The sequence below is a fragment of the Taudactylus pleione genome, unplaced genomic scaffold, assembly GCF_031769625.1.
Source record: "Taudactylus pleione unplaced genomic scaffold, aTauple2 ptg000473l, whole genome shotgun sequence".
Taxonomy (NCBI): domain Eukaryota; kingdom Metazoa; phylum Chordata; class Amphibia; order Anura; family Myobatrachidae; genus Taudactylus; species Taudactylus pleione.
This window is the reverse complement of record NW_028284875.1, coordinates 7,304,130-7,320,698: the sequence shown is the minus strand read 5'-3', so window position 1 is coordinate 7,320,698 and position 16,569 is coordinate 7,304,130. Positions and strand designations below refer to the sequence as shown.

Below are 16,569 nucleotides of genomic sequence, written 5' to 3'. Positions count from 1 at the left end.
GCAGATGATAATCAATAACTGATGACATTAGTAAAAAAATTACATTTGCTCCAGGAGAGGCTTGAACTCACAACCTCGGCATTGCTCAACAGACACTGCCTTATAAGTACCGCGCGCTGACCGATAGCGCCACAGGAGCGCATGGTCAAAGTGCATTATTTTTAGTTGAGTGATTTTAGCATCGAGTTGACTAAGTAAATTAACTTGGTTTATTAATTTTAAATTAGTTACTTTTTAAATCCACTAAACTACTGCACCCAATACTAAAGTACCTAATAAAAGTAATATTCTAATCATAAGGTAATCAATTATATTGTGCATTTGTGTTATTGAACAGTTTTATGTATCCATAGGTGTATATTGCAATGAATTCATGCCATTGTTGTACAGTACAATATTATCAAAATTGTAAAATAATTCCTGTTTATTTATCTTAAATAATATTTGGTATAGATATATGTAACTTTAATGTTGCATAGGGAAAATATACACTATAATACCAAAAAGTGCAGTATCTTTAATTAAAAATAAGTTAAATCTCAGTTGTGCTCTATATTTAAAGGTAAACATTGTTTTTTTGGTCTGTAGCACCTAAATTGTCAGTAAAGTCAGTGTCCAAAGAAATATAAAAGGCAGAAAATTACCCTTTTGATGACATGGATGAAAGGACTTCAAGAAACCCATCAGCAATTGCAATAGAAATTGTTATTTTGTAGCCACTCTGATATTAAATTGCAATTAAAACTTAATAGGTATGTTTTGGTATATATGGATTTTCTGCAATACCATTAAGACAGTCACCTGCATTGAAAAAAAGCATAACTTCTAGAATGAGAATGAGCAACAAAGGAACATGCATCCTAGATGGGACTTTAAGCCACTGTCCCAGGTGATAGTAAACTTTTCAGGAAACTAATCCACAATGTCATTAGGATGAATGTCTGCTTTTAGATACTGGGCCATAATTTTGCAAGCTGAACAGTACCTGATTGTTAAGCAGATAAAAGTTTCTGGTGGAGCCATTTGAGCAGTATGAAGCAAGAATAAAAGGAACATCTTCAAAATCATTTTAATGAAATAAATCCTATCACCCAAGATGGGACTTGAACCCACAATCCCTGGCTTAGGAGGCCAGTGCCTTATCCATTAGGCCACTGGTGTGAAACTGAGTTTTTCATTAGTATAATCATTAATTGTTGCGATATAGGAAAGCCATTTATTTGTGTTCTTTGCTTTACAAATCCCAGCATGAAATGTGATTGTACTAACCAGACCAAATAGTGTGGACCCTCATGTTACATTGCAGCAAAACAGATTGATGCAACTCTTTTACCAATAAATAGGTAGTCTTTTGCATTCCATTTTGTTGACTAACTAAAGTAATGTTTACAGTGCATATGAACCAAAGCAGCTGTGTGTACTGGTACCTTAAAAACAGTCATGTTTGTGTTTTTTTTCTGCCTTCATATCAGGATGTTCAGGTAGCAGATGATAATCAATAACTGATGACATTAGTAAAAAAATTACATTTGCTCCAGGTGAGGCTTGAACTCACAACCTCGGCATTGCTCAACAGACACTGCCTCATAAGTACCGCGCGCTGACCGATAGCGCCACAGGAGCGCATGGTCAAAGTGCATTATTTTTAGTTGAGTGATTTTAGCATCGAGTTGACTAAGTAAATTAACTTGGTTTATTAATTTTAAATTAGTTACTTTTTAAATCAACTAAACTACTGCACCCAATACTAAAGTACCTAATAAAAGTAATATTCTAATCATAAGGTAATCAATTATATTGTGCATTTGTGTTATTGCCCAGTTTTATGTATCCATAGGTGTATATTGCAATGAATTCATGCCATTGTTGTATAGTTCAATATTATCAAAATTGTAAAATAATTCCTGTTTATTTATCTTAAATAATATTTGCTATAGATATTTGTAACTTTAATGTTGCATAGGGAAAATATACACTATAATACCAAAAAGTGCAGAATCTTTAATTAAAAATAAGTTAAATCTCACTTGTGCTCTATATTTAAAGGTAAACATTGTTTTTTTGGTCTGTAGCACCTAAATTGTCAGTAAAGTCAGTGTCCAAAGAAATATAAAAGGCATAAAATTACCCTTTTGATAACATGGATGAAAGGACTTCAAGAAACCCATCAGCAATTGCAATAGAAATTGTTATTTTGTAGCCACTCTGATATTAAATTGCAATTAAAACTTAATAGGTATGTTTTGGTATATATGGATTTTCTGCAATACCATTAAGACAGTCACCTGCATTGAAAAAAAGCATAACTTCTAGGATGAGAATGAGCAACAAAGGAACATGCATCCTAGATGGGACTTTAAGCCACTGTCCCAGGTGATAGTAAACTTTTCAGGAAACTAATCCACAATGTCATTAGGATGAATGTCTGCTTTTAGATACTGGGCCATAATTTTGCAAGCTGAACAGTACCTGATTGTTAAGCAGATAAAAGTTTCTGGTGGAGCCATTTGAGCAGTATGAAGCAAGAATAAAAGGAACATCTTCAAAATCATTTTAATGAAATAAATCCTATCACCCAAGATGGGACTTGAAGCCACAATCCCTGGCTTAGGAGGCCAGTGCCTTATCCATTAGGCCACTGGGGCTTAGTATCGTCTTTGTGTGAAACTGAGTTTTTCATTAGTATAATCATTAATTGTTGCGATATAGGAAAGCCATTTATTTGTGTTCTTTGCTTTACAAATCCCAGCATGAAATGTGATTGTACTAACCAGACCAAATAGTGTGGACCCTCATGTTACATTGCAGCAAAACAGATTGATGCAACTCTTTTACCAATAAATAGGTAGTCTTTTGCATTCCATTTTGTTGACTAACTAAAGTAATGTTTACAGTGCATATGAACCAAAGCAGCTGTGTGTACTGGTACCTTAAAAACAGTCATGTTTGTGTTTTTTTTCTGCCTTCATATCAGGATGTTCAGGTAGCAGATGATAATCAATAACTGATGACATTAGTAAAAAAATTACATTTGCTCCAGGTGAGGCTTGAACTCACAACCTCGGCATTGCTCAACAGACACTGCCTTATAAGTACCGCGCGCTGACCGATAGTGCCACAGGAGCGCATGGTCAAAGTGCATTATTTTTAGTTGAGTGATTTTAGCATCGAGTTGACTAAGTAAATTAACTTGGTTTATTAATTTTAAATTAGTTACTTTTTAAATCCACTAAACTACTGCACCCAATACTAAAGTACCTAATAAAAGTAATATTCTAATCATAAGGTAATCAATTATATTGTGCATTTGTGTTATTGCCCAGTTTTATGTATCCATAGGTGTATATTGCAATGAATTCATGCCATTGTTGTACAGTTCAATATTATCAAAATTGTAAAATAATTCCTGTTTATTTATCTTAAATAATATTTGGTATAGATATATGTAACTTTAATGTTGCATAGGGAAAATATACACTATATTACCAAAAAATGCAGTATCTTTAAATAAAAATAAGTTAAATCTCACTTGTGCTCTATATTTAAAGGTAAACATTGTTTTTTTGTCTGTAGCACCTAAATTGTCAATAAAGTCAGTGTCCAAAGAAATATAAAAGGCAGAAAATTACCCTTTTGAAGACAAGGATGAAAGAACTTCAAGAAACCCATCAGCAATTGCAATAGACATTGTTATTTTGTAGCCACTCTGATATAAAATTGCAATTAAAACTTAATAGGTATGTTTTGGTATATATGGATTTTCTGCAATACCATTAAGACAGTCACCTGCATTGAAAAAAATCATAACTTCTAGCATGAGAATGAGCAACAAAGGAACATGCATCCTAGATGGGACTTGAAGCCACTGTCCCAGGTGATAGTAAACTCTTCAGGAAACTAATCCACAATGTCATTAGGATGAATGTCTGCTTTTAGATACTGGGCCATAATTTTGCAAGCTGAAAAGTACCAGATTGTTAAGCAGATAAAAGTTTCTGGTTGAGCCATTTGTGCAGTATGAAGCAAGAATAAAAGGAACATCTCCAAAATTATTTTAATGAAATAAAGTCCCAAATGGGACTTGAACCCACAATCCCTGTCTTTGGAGGCCAGTGCCTTATCTATTAGGCCAGTGGGGCTTAGTAACATCTTTCTATGAAACTGATTTTTCCATTAGTATAATCATTAATTGTTGCGATATAGGAAAGCCATTTATTTGTGTTCTTTGCTTTACAAATCCCAGCATGAAATGTGATTGTACTAACCAGACCAAATAGTGACTTCAGTCTCTCAGATGATATAGGAAGTATAGCTGAAATTTCTTCCATATACTTGGTATCTCAAAAAAGAGGAGGATAAAGAGACTAATAGTGCAATATTGTCAAAAATTTATCACACATTTATTAATACACAACACACTCAAATTTAAATATAAAAAAAGCTGCATATATCACCAAATGGTGAGTTCTTTAATGGTCCACAGGATAAAGGTGTCGCCGGGATCCCCCTTAGGTGTTAGTCATTTTGGGTCTTCCACGACATGTCCCGGAAACCTTAAGGTATCTGACGGACGTCTTTCATCGGGAAGCTTATGTTATGAGGTTTCAACAAGTAAGAGATTGACGTTAGCAATGTCCATAACAATTCTCGGCACAGTGTCCTTGCACATGAAACAGTGCTTCTGCAGAATAATACAGTAGAAACTCTGATATTAAATTGCAATTAAAACTTAATAGGTATGTTTTGGTATATATGGATTTCATGCAATACCATTAAGACAGTCACCTGCATTGAAAAAAGCATAACTTATACAATGAGAATGAGCAACAAAGGATCATGCATCCTAAATGGGACTTGAAGCCACTGTCCCAGGTGATAGTAAAATTATCCGGAAACTAATCCACAATTTCACTAGGATAAATGTCTGCTTTTAGATACTGGGCCATAATTTTGCAAGCTGAACAGTACCGGATTGTTAAGCAGATAAAAGTTTCTGGTGGAGCCATTTGTGCAGAATGAAGCAAGAATAAAAGGAACATCTTCAAAATTATTTTAATTAAATAAATCCTATCACTCCAGATGGGACTTGAACCCACAAACCCTGGCTTATCCATTAGGCCACTGGGGCTTAGTAACATCTTTGTGTGAAACTGATTTTTTCATTAGTATAATCATTAATTGTTGCGATATAGGAAAGCCATTTATTTGTGTTCTTTGCTTTACAAATCCCAGCATGAAATGTGATTGTACTAACCAGACCTAATAGTGTGGACCCTCATGTTACATTGCAGCAAAACAGATTGATGCAACTCTTTTACCAATAAATAGGTAGTCTTTTGCATTCCATTTTGTTGACTAACTAAAGTAATGTTTACAGTGCATATGAACCAAAGCAGCTGTGTGTACTGGTACCTTAAAAACAGTCATGTTTGTGGGTTTTTTTCTGCCTTCATATCAGGATGTTCAGGTAGCAGATGATAATCATTAACTGATGACATTAGAAAAAAAATTACATTTGCTCCAGGTGAGGCTTGAACTCACAACCTCGGCATTGCTCAACAGATACTGTCTTATAAGTACCGCGCGCAGACCGATTGCCCCACAGGAGCACATGGTCAAAGCGCATTATTTTTAGTTGAGTGATTTTAGCATCGAGTTGACTAAGTAAATTAACTTGGTTTATTAATTTTAAATTAGTTACTTTTTAAATCCACTAAACTACTGCACCCAATACTAAAGCACCTAATAAAAGTAATATTCTAATCATAAGGTAATCAATTATATTGTGCATTTGTGTTATTGCCCAGTTTTATGTATCCATAGGTGTATATTGCAATGAATTTTTGCCATTGTTGTACAGTTCAATATTATCAAAATTGTAAAATAATTCCTGTTTATTTATCTTAAATATTATTTGCTATAGATATTTGTAAATTTAATGTTGCATAGGGAAAATATACACTATAATACCAAAAAGTGCAGTATCTTTAATTAAAAATAAGTTAAATCTCACTTGTGCTCTATATTTAAAGGTAAACATTGATTTTTTGGTCTGTAGCACCTATATTGTCAGTAAAGTGAGTGTCCAAAGAAATATAAAAAGCAGAAAATTACCCTTTTGATGACAAGGATGAATTGACTTCAAGAAACCCATCAGCAATTGCAATAGACATTGTTATTTTGAAGCCACTCTGATATTAAATTGCAATTAAAACTTAATAGGTATGTTTTGGTATATATGGAATTTCTGCAATACCATTAAGACAGTCACCTGCATTGAAAAAAAGCATAACTTCTAGAATGAGAATGAGCAACAAAGGAACATGCATCCTAGATGGGACTTTAAGCCACTGTCCCAGGTGATAGTAAACTTTTCAGGAATCTAATCCACAATGTCATTATGATAAATGTCTGCTTTTAGATACTGGGCCATAATTTTGCAAGCTGAACAGTACCGGATTGTTAAGCAGATAAAAGTTTCTGGTGGAGCCATTTGTGCAGAATGAAGCAAGAATAAAAGGAACATCTTCAAAATTATTTTAATTAAATAAATCCTATCACTCCAGATGGGACTTGAACCCACAAACCCTGGCTTATCCATTAGGCCACTGGGGCTTAGTAACATCTTTGTGTGAAACTGATTTTTTCATTAGTATAATCATTAATTGTTGCGATATAGGAAAGCCATTTATTTGTGTTCTTTGCTTTACAAATCCCAGCATGAAATGTGATTGTACTAACCAGACCTAATAGTGTGGACCCTCATGTTACATTGCAGCAAAACAGATTGATGCAACTCTTTTACCAATAAATAGGTAGTCTTTTGCATTCCATTTTGTTGACTAACTAAAGTAATGTTTACAGTGCATATGAACCAAAGCAGCTGTGTGTACTGGTACCTTAAAAACAGTCATGTTTGTGTTTTTTTTCTGCCTTCATATCAGGATGTTCAGGTAGCAGATGATAATCAATAACTGATGACATTAGTAAAAAAATTACATTTGCTCCAGGAGAGGCTTGAACTCACAACCTCGGCATTGCTCAACAGACACTGCCTTATAAGTACCGCGCGCTGACCGATAGCGCCACAGGAGCGCATGGTCAAAGTGCATTATTTTTAGTTGAGTGATTTTAGCATCGAGTTGACTAAGTAAATTAACTTGGTTTATTAATTTTAAATTAGTTACTTTTTAAATCCACTAAACTACTGCACCCAATACTAAAGTACCTAATAAAAGTAATATTCTAATCATAAGGTAATCAATTATATTGTGCATTTGTGTTATTGAACAGTTTTATGTATCCATAGGTGTATATTGCAATGAATTCATGCCATTGTTGTACAGTACAATATTATCAAAATTGTAAAATAATTCCTGTTTATTTATCTTAAATAATATTTGGTATAGATATATGTAACTTTAATGTTGCATAGGGAAAATATACACTATAATACCAAAAAGTGCAGTATCTTTAAATAAAAATAAGTTAAATCTCACTTGTGCTCTATATTTAAAGGTAAACATTGTTTTTTTGTCTGTAGCACCTAAATTGTCAATAAAGTCAGTGTCCAAAGAAATATAAAAGGCAGAAAATTACCCTTTTGAAGACAAGGATGAAAGAACTTCAAGAAACCCATCAGCAATTGCAATAGACATTGTTATTTTGTAGCCACTCTGATATAAAATTGCAATTAAAACTTAATAGGTATGTTTTGGTATATATGGATTTTCTGCAATACCATTAAGACAGTCACCTGCATTGAAAAAAATCATAACTTCTAGCATGAGAATGAGCAACAAAGGAACATGCATCCTAGATGGGACTTGAAGCCACTGTCCCAGGTGATAGTAAACTCTTCAGGAAACTAATCCACAATGTCATTAGGATGAATGTCTGCTTTTAGATACTGGGCCATAATTTTGCAAGCTGAAAAGTACCAGATTGTTAAGCAGATAAAAGTTTCTGGTTGAGCCATTTGTGCAGTATGAAGCAAGAATAAAAGGAACATCTCCAAAATTATTTTAATGAAATAAAGTCCCAAATGGGACTTGAACCCACAATCCCTGTCTTTGGAGGCCAGTGCCTTATCTATTAGGCCAGTGGGGCTTAGTAACATCTTTCTATGAAACTGATTTTTCCATTAGTATAATCATTAATTGTTGCGATATAGGAAAGCCATTTATTTGTGTTCTTTGCTTTACAAATCCCAGCATGAAATGTGATTGTACTAACCAGACCAAATAGTGACTTCAGTCTCTCAGATGATATAGGAAGTATAGCTGAAATTTCTTCCATATACTTGGTATCTCAAAAAAGAGGAGGATAAAGAGACTAATAGTGCAATATTGTCAAAAATTTATCACACATTTATTAATACACAACACACTCAAATTTAAATATAAAAAAAGCTGCATATATCACCAAATGGTGAGTTCTTTAATGGTCCACAGGATAAAGGTGTCGCCGGGATCCCCCTTAGGTGTTAGTCATTTTGGGTCTTCCACGACATGTCCCGGAAACCTTAAGGTATCTGACGGACGTCTTTCATCGGGAAGCTTATGTTATGAGGTTTCAACAAGTAAGAGATTGACGTTAGCAATGTCCATAACAATTCTCGGCACAGTGTCCTTGCACATGAAACAGTGCTTCTGCAGAATAATACAGTAGAAACTCTGATATTAAATTGCAATTAAAACTTAATAGGTATGTTTTGGTATATATGGATTTCATGCAATACCATTAAGACAGTCACCTGCATTGAAAAAAGCATAACTTATACAATGAGAATGAGCAACAAAGGATCATGCATCCTAAATGGGACTTGAAGCCACTGTCCCAGGTGATAGTAAAATTATCCGGAAACTAATCCACAATTTCACTAGGATAAATGTCTGCTTTTAGATACTGGGCCATAATTTTGCAAGCTGAACAGTACCGGATTGTTAAGCAGATAAAAGTTTCTGGTGGAGCCATTTGTGCAGAATGAAGCAAGAATAAAAGGAACATCTTCAAAATTATTTTAATTAAATAAATCCTATCACTCCAGATGGGACTTGAACCCACAAACCCTGGCTTATCCATTAGGCCACTGGGGCTTAGTAACATCTTTGTGTGAAACTGATTTTTTCATTAGTATAATCATTAATTGTTGCGATATAGGAAAGCCATTTATTTGTGTTCTTTGCTTTACAAATCCCAGCATGAAATGTGATTGTACTAACCAGACCTAATAGTGTGGACCCTCATGTTACATTGCAGCAAAACAGATTGATGCAACTCTTTTACCAATAAATAGGTAGTCTTTTGCATTCCATTTTGTTGACTAACTAAAGTAATGTTTACAGTGCATATGAACCAAAGCAGCTGTGTGTACTGGTACCTTAAAAACAGTCATGTTTGTGGGTTTTTTTCTGCCTTCATATCAGGATGTTCAGGTAGCAGATGATAATCATTAACTGATGACATTAGAAAAAAAATTACATTTGCTCCAGGTGAGGCTTGAACTCACAACCTCGGCATTGCTCAACAGATACTGTCTTATAAGTACCGCGCGCAGACCGATTGCCCCACAGGAGCACATGGTCAAAGCGCATTATTTTTAGTTGAGTGATTTTAGCATCGAGTTGACTAAGTAAATTAACTTGGTTTATTAATTTTAAATTAGTTACTTTTTAAATCCACTAAACTACTGCACCCAATACTAAAGCACCTAATAAAAGTAATATTCTAATCATAAGGTAATCAATTATATTGTGCATTTGTGTTATTGCCCAGTTTTATGTATCCATAGGTGTATATTGCAATGAATTTTTGCCATTGTTGTACAGTTCAATATTATCAAAATTGTAAAATAATTCCTGTTTATTTATCTTAAATATTATTTGCTATAGATATTTGTAAATTTAATGTTGCATAGGGAAAATATACACTATAATACCAAAAAGTGCAGTATCTTTAATTAAAAATAAGTTAAATCTCACTTGTGCTCTATATTTAAAGGTAAACATTGATTTTTTGGTCTGTAGCACCTATATTGTCAGTAAAGTGAGTGTCCAAAGAAATATAAAAAGCAGAAAATTACCCTTTTGATGACAAGGATGAATTGACTTCAAGAAACCCATCAGCAATTGCAATAGACATTGTTATTTTGAAGCCACTCTGATATTAAATTGCAATTAAAACTTAATAGGTATGTTTTGGTATATATGGAATTTCTGCAATACCATTAAGACAGTCACCTGCATTGAAAAAAAGCATAACTTCTAGAATGAGAATGAGCAACAAAGGAACATGCATCCTAGATGGGACTTTAAGCCACTGTCCCAGGTGATAGTAAACTTTTCAGGAATCTAATCCACAATGTCATTATGATAAATGTCTGCTTTTAGATACTGGGCCATAATTTTGCAAGCTGAACAGTACCGGATTGTTAAGCAGATAAAAGTTTCTGGTGGAGCCATTTGTGCAGAATGAAGCAAGAATAAAAGGAACATCTTCAAAATTATTTTAATTAAATAAATCCTATCACTCCAGATGGGACTTGAACCCACAAACCCTGGCTTATCCATTAGGCCACTGGGGCTTAGTAACATCTTTGTGTGAAACTGATTTTTTCATTAGTATAATCATTAATTGTTGCGATATAGGAAAGCCATTTATTTGTGTTCTTTGCTTTACAAATCCCAGCATGAAATGTGATTGTACTAACCAGACCTAATAGTGTGGACCCTCATGTTACATTGCAGCAAAACAGATTGATGCAACTCTTTTACCAATAAATAGGTAGTCTTTTGCATTCCATTTTGTTGACTAACTAAAGTAATGTTTACAGTGCATATGAACCAAAGCAGCTGTGTGTACTGGTACCTTAAAAACAGTCATGTTTGTGTTTTTTTTCTGCCTTCATATCAGGATGTTCAGGTAGCAGATGATAATCAATAACTGATGACATTAGTAAAAAAATTACATTTGCTCCAGGAGAGGCTTGAACTCACAACCTCGGCATTGCTCAACAGACACTGCCTTATAAGTACCGCGCGCTGACCGATAGCGCCACAGGAGCGCATGGTCAAAGTGCATTATTTTTAGTTGAGTGATTTTAGCATCGAGTTGACTAAGTAAATTAACTTGGTTTATTAATTTTAAATTAGTTACTTTTTAAATCCACTAAACTACTGCACCCAATACTAAAGTACCTAATAAAAGTAATATTCTAATCATAAGGTAATCAATTATATTGTGCATTTGTGTTATTGAACAGTTTTATGTATCCATAGGTGTATATTGCAATGAATTCATGCCATTGTTGTACAGTACAATATTATCAAAATTGTAAAATAATTCCTGTTTATTTATCTTAAATAATATTTGGTATAGATATATGTAACTTTAATGTTGCATAGGGAAAATATACACTATAATACCAAAAAGTGCAGTATCTTTAATTAAAAATAAGTTAAATCTCAGTTGTGCTCTATATTTAAAGGTAAACATTGTTTTTTTGGTCTGTAGCACCTAAATTGTCAGTAAAGTCAGTGTCCAAAGAAATATAAAAGGCAGAAAATTACCCTTTTGATGACATGGATGAAAGGACTTCAAGAAACCCATCAGCAATTGCAATAGAAATTGTTATTTTGTAGCCACTCTGATATTAAATTGCAATTAAAACTTAATAGGTATGTTTTGGTATATATGGATTTTCTGCAATACCATTAAGACAGTCACCTGCATTGAAAAAAAGCATAACTTCTAGAATGAGAATGAGCAACAAAGGAACATGCATCCTAGATGGGACTTTAAGCCACTGTCCCAGGTGATAGTAAACTTTTCAGGAAACTAATCCACAATGTCATTAGGATGAATGTCTGCTTTTAGATACTGGGCCACAATTTTGCAAGCTGAACAGTACCTGATTGTTAAGCAGATAAAAGTTTCTGGTGGAGCCATTTGAGCAGTATGAAGCAAGAATAAAAGGAACATCTTCAAAATCATTTTAATGAAATAAATCCTATCACCCAAGATGGGACTTGAACCCACAATCCCTGGCTTAGGAGGCCAGTGCCTTATCCATTAGGCCACTGGGGCTTAGTATCGTCTTTGTGTGAAACTGAGTTTTTCATTAGTATAATCATTAATTGTTGCGATATAGGAAAGCCATTTATTTGTGTTCTTTGCTTTACAAATCCCAGCATGAAATGTGATTGTACTAACCAGACCAAATAGTGTGGACCCTCATGTTACATTGCAGCAAAACAGATTGATGCAACTCTTTTACCAATAAATAGGTAGTCTTTTGCATTCCATTTTGTTGACTAACTAAAGTAATGTTTACAGTGCATATGAACCAAAGCAGCTGTGTGTACTGGTACCTTAAAAACAGTCATGTTTGTGTTTTTTTTCTGCCTTCATATCAGGATGTTCAGGTAGCAGATGATAATCAATAACTGATGACATTAGTAAAAAAATTACATTTGCTTCAGGTGAGGCTTGAACTCACAACCTCGGCATTGCTCAACAGACACTGCCTCATAAGTACCGCGCGCTGACCGATAGCGCCACAGGAGCGCATGGTCAAAGTGCATTATTTTTAGTTGAGTGATTTTAGCATCGAGTTGACTAAGTAAATTAACTTGGTTTATTAATTTTAAATTAGTTACTTTTTAAATCAACTAAACTACTGCACCCAATACTAAAGTACCTAATAAAAGTAATATTCTAATCATAAGGTAATCAATTATATTGTGCATTTGTGTTATTGCCCAGTTTTATGTATCCATAGGTGTATATTGCAATGAATTCATGCCATTGTTGTATAGTTCAATATTATCAAAATTGTAAAATAATTCCTGTTTATTTATCTTAAATAATATTTGCTATAGATATTTGTAACTTTAATGTTGCATAGGGAAAATATACACTATAATACCAAAAAGTGCAGAATCTTTAATTAAAAATAAGTTAAATCTCACTTGTGCTCTATATTTAAAGGTAAACATTGTTTTTTTGGTCTGTAGCACCTAAATTGTCAGTAAAGTCAGTGTCCAAAGAAATATAAAAGGCAGAAAATTACCCTTTTGATAACATGGATGAAAGGACTTCAAGAAACCCATCAGCAATTGCAATAGAAATTGTTATTTTGTAGCCACTCTGATATTAAATTGCAATTAAAACTTAATAGGTATGTTTTGGTATATATGGATTTTCTGCAATACCATTAAGACAGTCACCTGCATTGAAAAAAAGCATAACTTCTAGGATGAGAATGAGCAACAAAGGAACATGCATCCTAGATGGGACTTTAAGCCACTGTCCCAGGTGATAGTAAACTTTTCAGGAAACTAATCCACAATGTCATTAGGATGAATGTCTGCTTTTAGATACTGGGCCATAATTTTGCAAGCTGAACAGTACCTGATTGTTAAGCAGATAAAAGTTTCTGGTGGAGCCATTTGAGCAGTATGAAGCAAGAATAAAAGGAACATCTTCAAAATCATTTTAATGAAATAAATCCTATCACCCAAGATGGGACTTGAAGCCACAATCCCTGGCTTAGGAGGCCAGTGCCTTATCCATTAGGCCACTGGGGCTTAGTATCGTCTTTGTGTGAAACTGAGTTTTTCATTAGTATAATCATTAATTGTTGCGATATAGGAAAGCCATTTATTTGTGTTCTTTGCTTTACAAATCCCAGCATGAAATGTGATTGTACTAACCAGACCAAATAGTGTGGACCCTCATGTTACATTGCAGCAAAACAGATTGATGCAACTCTTTTACCAATAAATAGGTAGTCTTTTGCATTCCATTTTGTTGACTAACTAAAGTAATGTTTACAGTGCATATGAACCAAAGCAGCTGTGTGTACTGGTACCTTAAAAACAGTCATGTTTGTGTTTTTTTTCTGCCTTCATATCAGGATGTTCAGGTAGCAGATGATAATCAATAACTGATGACATTAGTAAAAAAATTACATTTGCTCCAGGTGAGGCTTGAACTCACAACCTCGGCATTGCTCAACAGACACTGCCTTATAAGTACCGCGCGCTGACCGATAGCGCCACAGGAGCGCATGGTCAAAGTGCATTATTTTTAGTTGAGTGATTTTAGCATCGAGTTGACTAAGTAAATTAACTTGGTTTATTAATTTTAAATTAGTTACTTTTTAAATCCACTAAACTACTGCACCCAATACTAAAGTACCTAATAAAAGTAATATTCTAATCATAAGGTAATCAATTATATTGTGCATTTGTGTTATTGCCCAGTTTTATGTATCCATAGGTGTATATTGCAATGAATTCATGCCATTGTTGTACAGTTCAATATTATCAAAATTGTAAAATAATTCCTGTTTATTTATCTTAAATAATATTTGGTATAGATATATGTAACTTTAATGTTGCATAGGGAAAATATACACTATATTACCAAAAAATGCAGTATCTTTAAATAAAAATAAGTTAAATCTCACTTGTGCTCTATATTTAAAGGTAAACATTGTTTTTTTGTCTGTAGCACCTAAATTGTCAATAAAGTCAGTGTCCAAAGAAATATAAAAGGCAGAAAATTACCCTTTTGAAGACAAGGATGAAAGAACTTCAAGAAACCCATCAGCAATTGCAATAGACATTGTTATTTTGTAGCCACTCTGATATAAAATTGCAATTAAAACTTAATAGGTATGTTTTGGTATATATGGATTTTCTGCAATACCATTAAGACAGTCACCTGCATTGAAAAAAATCATAACTTCTAGCATGAGAATGAGCAACAAAGGAACATGCATCCTAGATGGGACTTGAAGCCACTGTCCCAGGTGATAGTAAACTCTTCAGGAAACTAATCCACAATGTCATTAGGATGAATGTCTGCTTTTAGATACTGGGCCATAATTTTGCAAGCTGAAAAGTACCGGATTGTTAAGCAGATAAAAGTTTCTGGTTGAGCCATTTGTGCAGTATGAAGCAAGAATAAAAGGAACATCTCCAAAATTATTTTAATGAAATAAAGTCCCAAATGGGACTTGAACCCACAATCCCTGTCTTCGGAGGCCAGGGCCTTATCTATTAGGCCAGTGGGGCTTAGTAACATCTTTCTATGAAACTGATTTTTCCATTAGTATAATCATTAATTGTTGCGATATAGGAAAGCCATTTATTTGTGTTCTTTGCTTTACAAATCCCAGCATGAAATGTGATTGTACTAACCAGACCAAATAGTGACTTCAGTCTCTCAGATGATATAGGAAGTATAGCTGAAATTTCTTCCATATACTTGGTATCTCAAAAAAGAGGAGGATAAAGAGACTAATAGTGCAATATTGTCAAAAATTTATCACACATTTATTAATACACAACACACTCACATTTAAATATAAAAAAAGCTGCATATATCACCAAATGGTGAGTTCTTTAATGGTCCACAGGATAAAGGTGTCGCCGGGATCCCCCTTAGGTGTTAGTCATTTTGGGTCTTCCACGACATGTCCCGGAAACCTTAAGGTATCTGACGGACGTCTTTCATCGGGAAGCTTATGTTATGAGGTTTCAACAAGTAAGAGATTGACGTTAGCAATGTCCATAACAATTCTCGGCACAGTGTCCTTGCACATGAAACAGTGCTTCTGCAGAATAATACAGTAGAAACTCTGATATTAAATTGCAATTAAAACTTAATAGGTATGTTTTGGTATATATGGATTTCATGCAATACCATTAAGACAGTCACCTGCATTGAAAAAAGCATAACTTATACAATGAGAATGAGCAACAAAGGATCATGCATCCTAAATGGGACTTGAAGCCACTGTCCCAGGTGATAGTAAAATTATCCGGAAACTAATCCACAATTTCACTAGGATAAATGTCTGCTTTTAGATACTGGGCCATAATTTTGCAAGCTGAACAGGACCGGATTGTTAAGCAGATAAAAGTTTCTGGTGGAGCCATTTGTGCAGTCTCAAGCAAGAATAAAAGGAACATCTCCAATAATTATATGGATGAAATAAAGACTATCACCCCATATGGGACTTGAACCAGGAATCCACAGCTTATGAGGCCAGTGCCTTATCCATTAGGCCACTGGGGCTTAGTAATATCATTGTGTGAAACTGATTTTTTCATTAGTATAATCATTAATTGTTGCGATATAGGAAAGCCGATTATTTGTGTTCTTTGCTTTACAAATCCCAGCATGAAATGTGATTGTACTATCCAGACCTAATAGTGTGGACCCTCATGTTACATTGCAGCAAAACAGATTGATGCAACTCTTTTACCAATAAAGAGGTAGTCTTTTGCATTCCATTTTGTTGACTAACTAAAGTAATGTTTACAGTGCATATGAACCAAAGCAGCTGTGTGTACTGGTACCTTAAAAACAGTCATGTTTGTGTTTTTTTTCTGCCTTCATATCAGGATGTTCAGGTAGCAGATGATAATCAATAACTGATGACATTAGTAAAAAAATTACATTTGCTCCAGGTGAGGCTTGAACTCACAACCTCGGCATTGCTCAACAGACACTGCCTCATAAGTACCGCGCGCTGACCGATAGCGCCACAGGAGC

At 34.2% G+C, this 16,569-nt stretch overlaps 4 non-coding genes across 4 annotated transcripts; all 4 read right to left on the bottom strand.

The window, feature by feature from the left end:
* Window positions 1-1,530: 1,530 nt before the first annotated feature.
* Window positions 1,531-1,623, bottom strand: TRNAI-UAU (transfer RNA isoleucine (anticodon UAU)). The gene is given in 2 exon segments: window positions 1,531-1,566; window positions 1,586-1,623. It is a non-coding gene; the product is annotated as a tRNA-Ile (tRNA).
* A 10,391-nt stretch (window positions 1,624-12,014) lies between these two features.
* TRNAR-CCU (transfer RNA arginine (anticodon CCU)) lies at window positions 12,015-12,087 on the bottom strand. Its single transcript has one exon. It is a non-coding gene; the product is annotated as a tRNA-Arg (tRNA).
* A 1,889-nt stretch (window positions 12,088-13,976) lies between these two features.
* On the bottom strand, window positions 13,977-14,069 carry TRNAI-UAU (transfer RNA isoleucine (anticodon UAU)). The gene is given in 2 exon segments: window positions 13,977-14,012; window positions 14,032-14,069. It is a non-coding gene; the product is annotated as a tRNA-Ile (tRNA).
* A 2,407-nt stretch (window positions 14,070-16,476) lies between these two features.
* TRNAI-UAU (transfer RNA isoleucine (anticodon UAU)) lies at window positions 16,477-16,569 on the bottom strand. Its single transcript is given in 2 exon segments — window positions 16,477-16,512; window positions 16,532-16,569. It is a non-coding gene; the product is annotated as a tRNA-Ile (tRNA).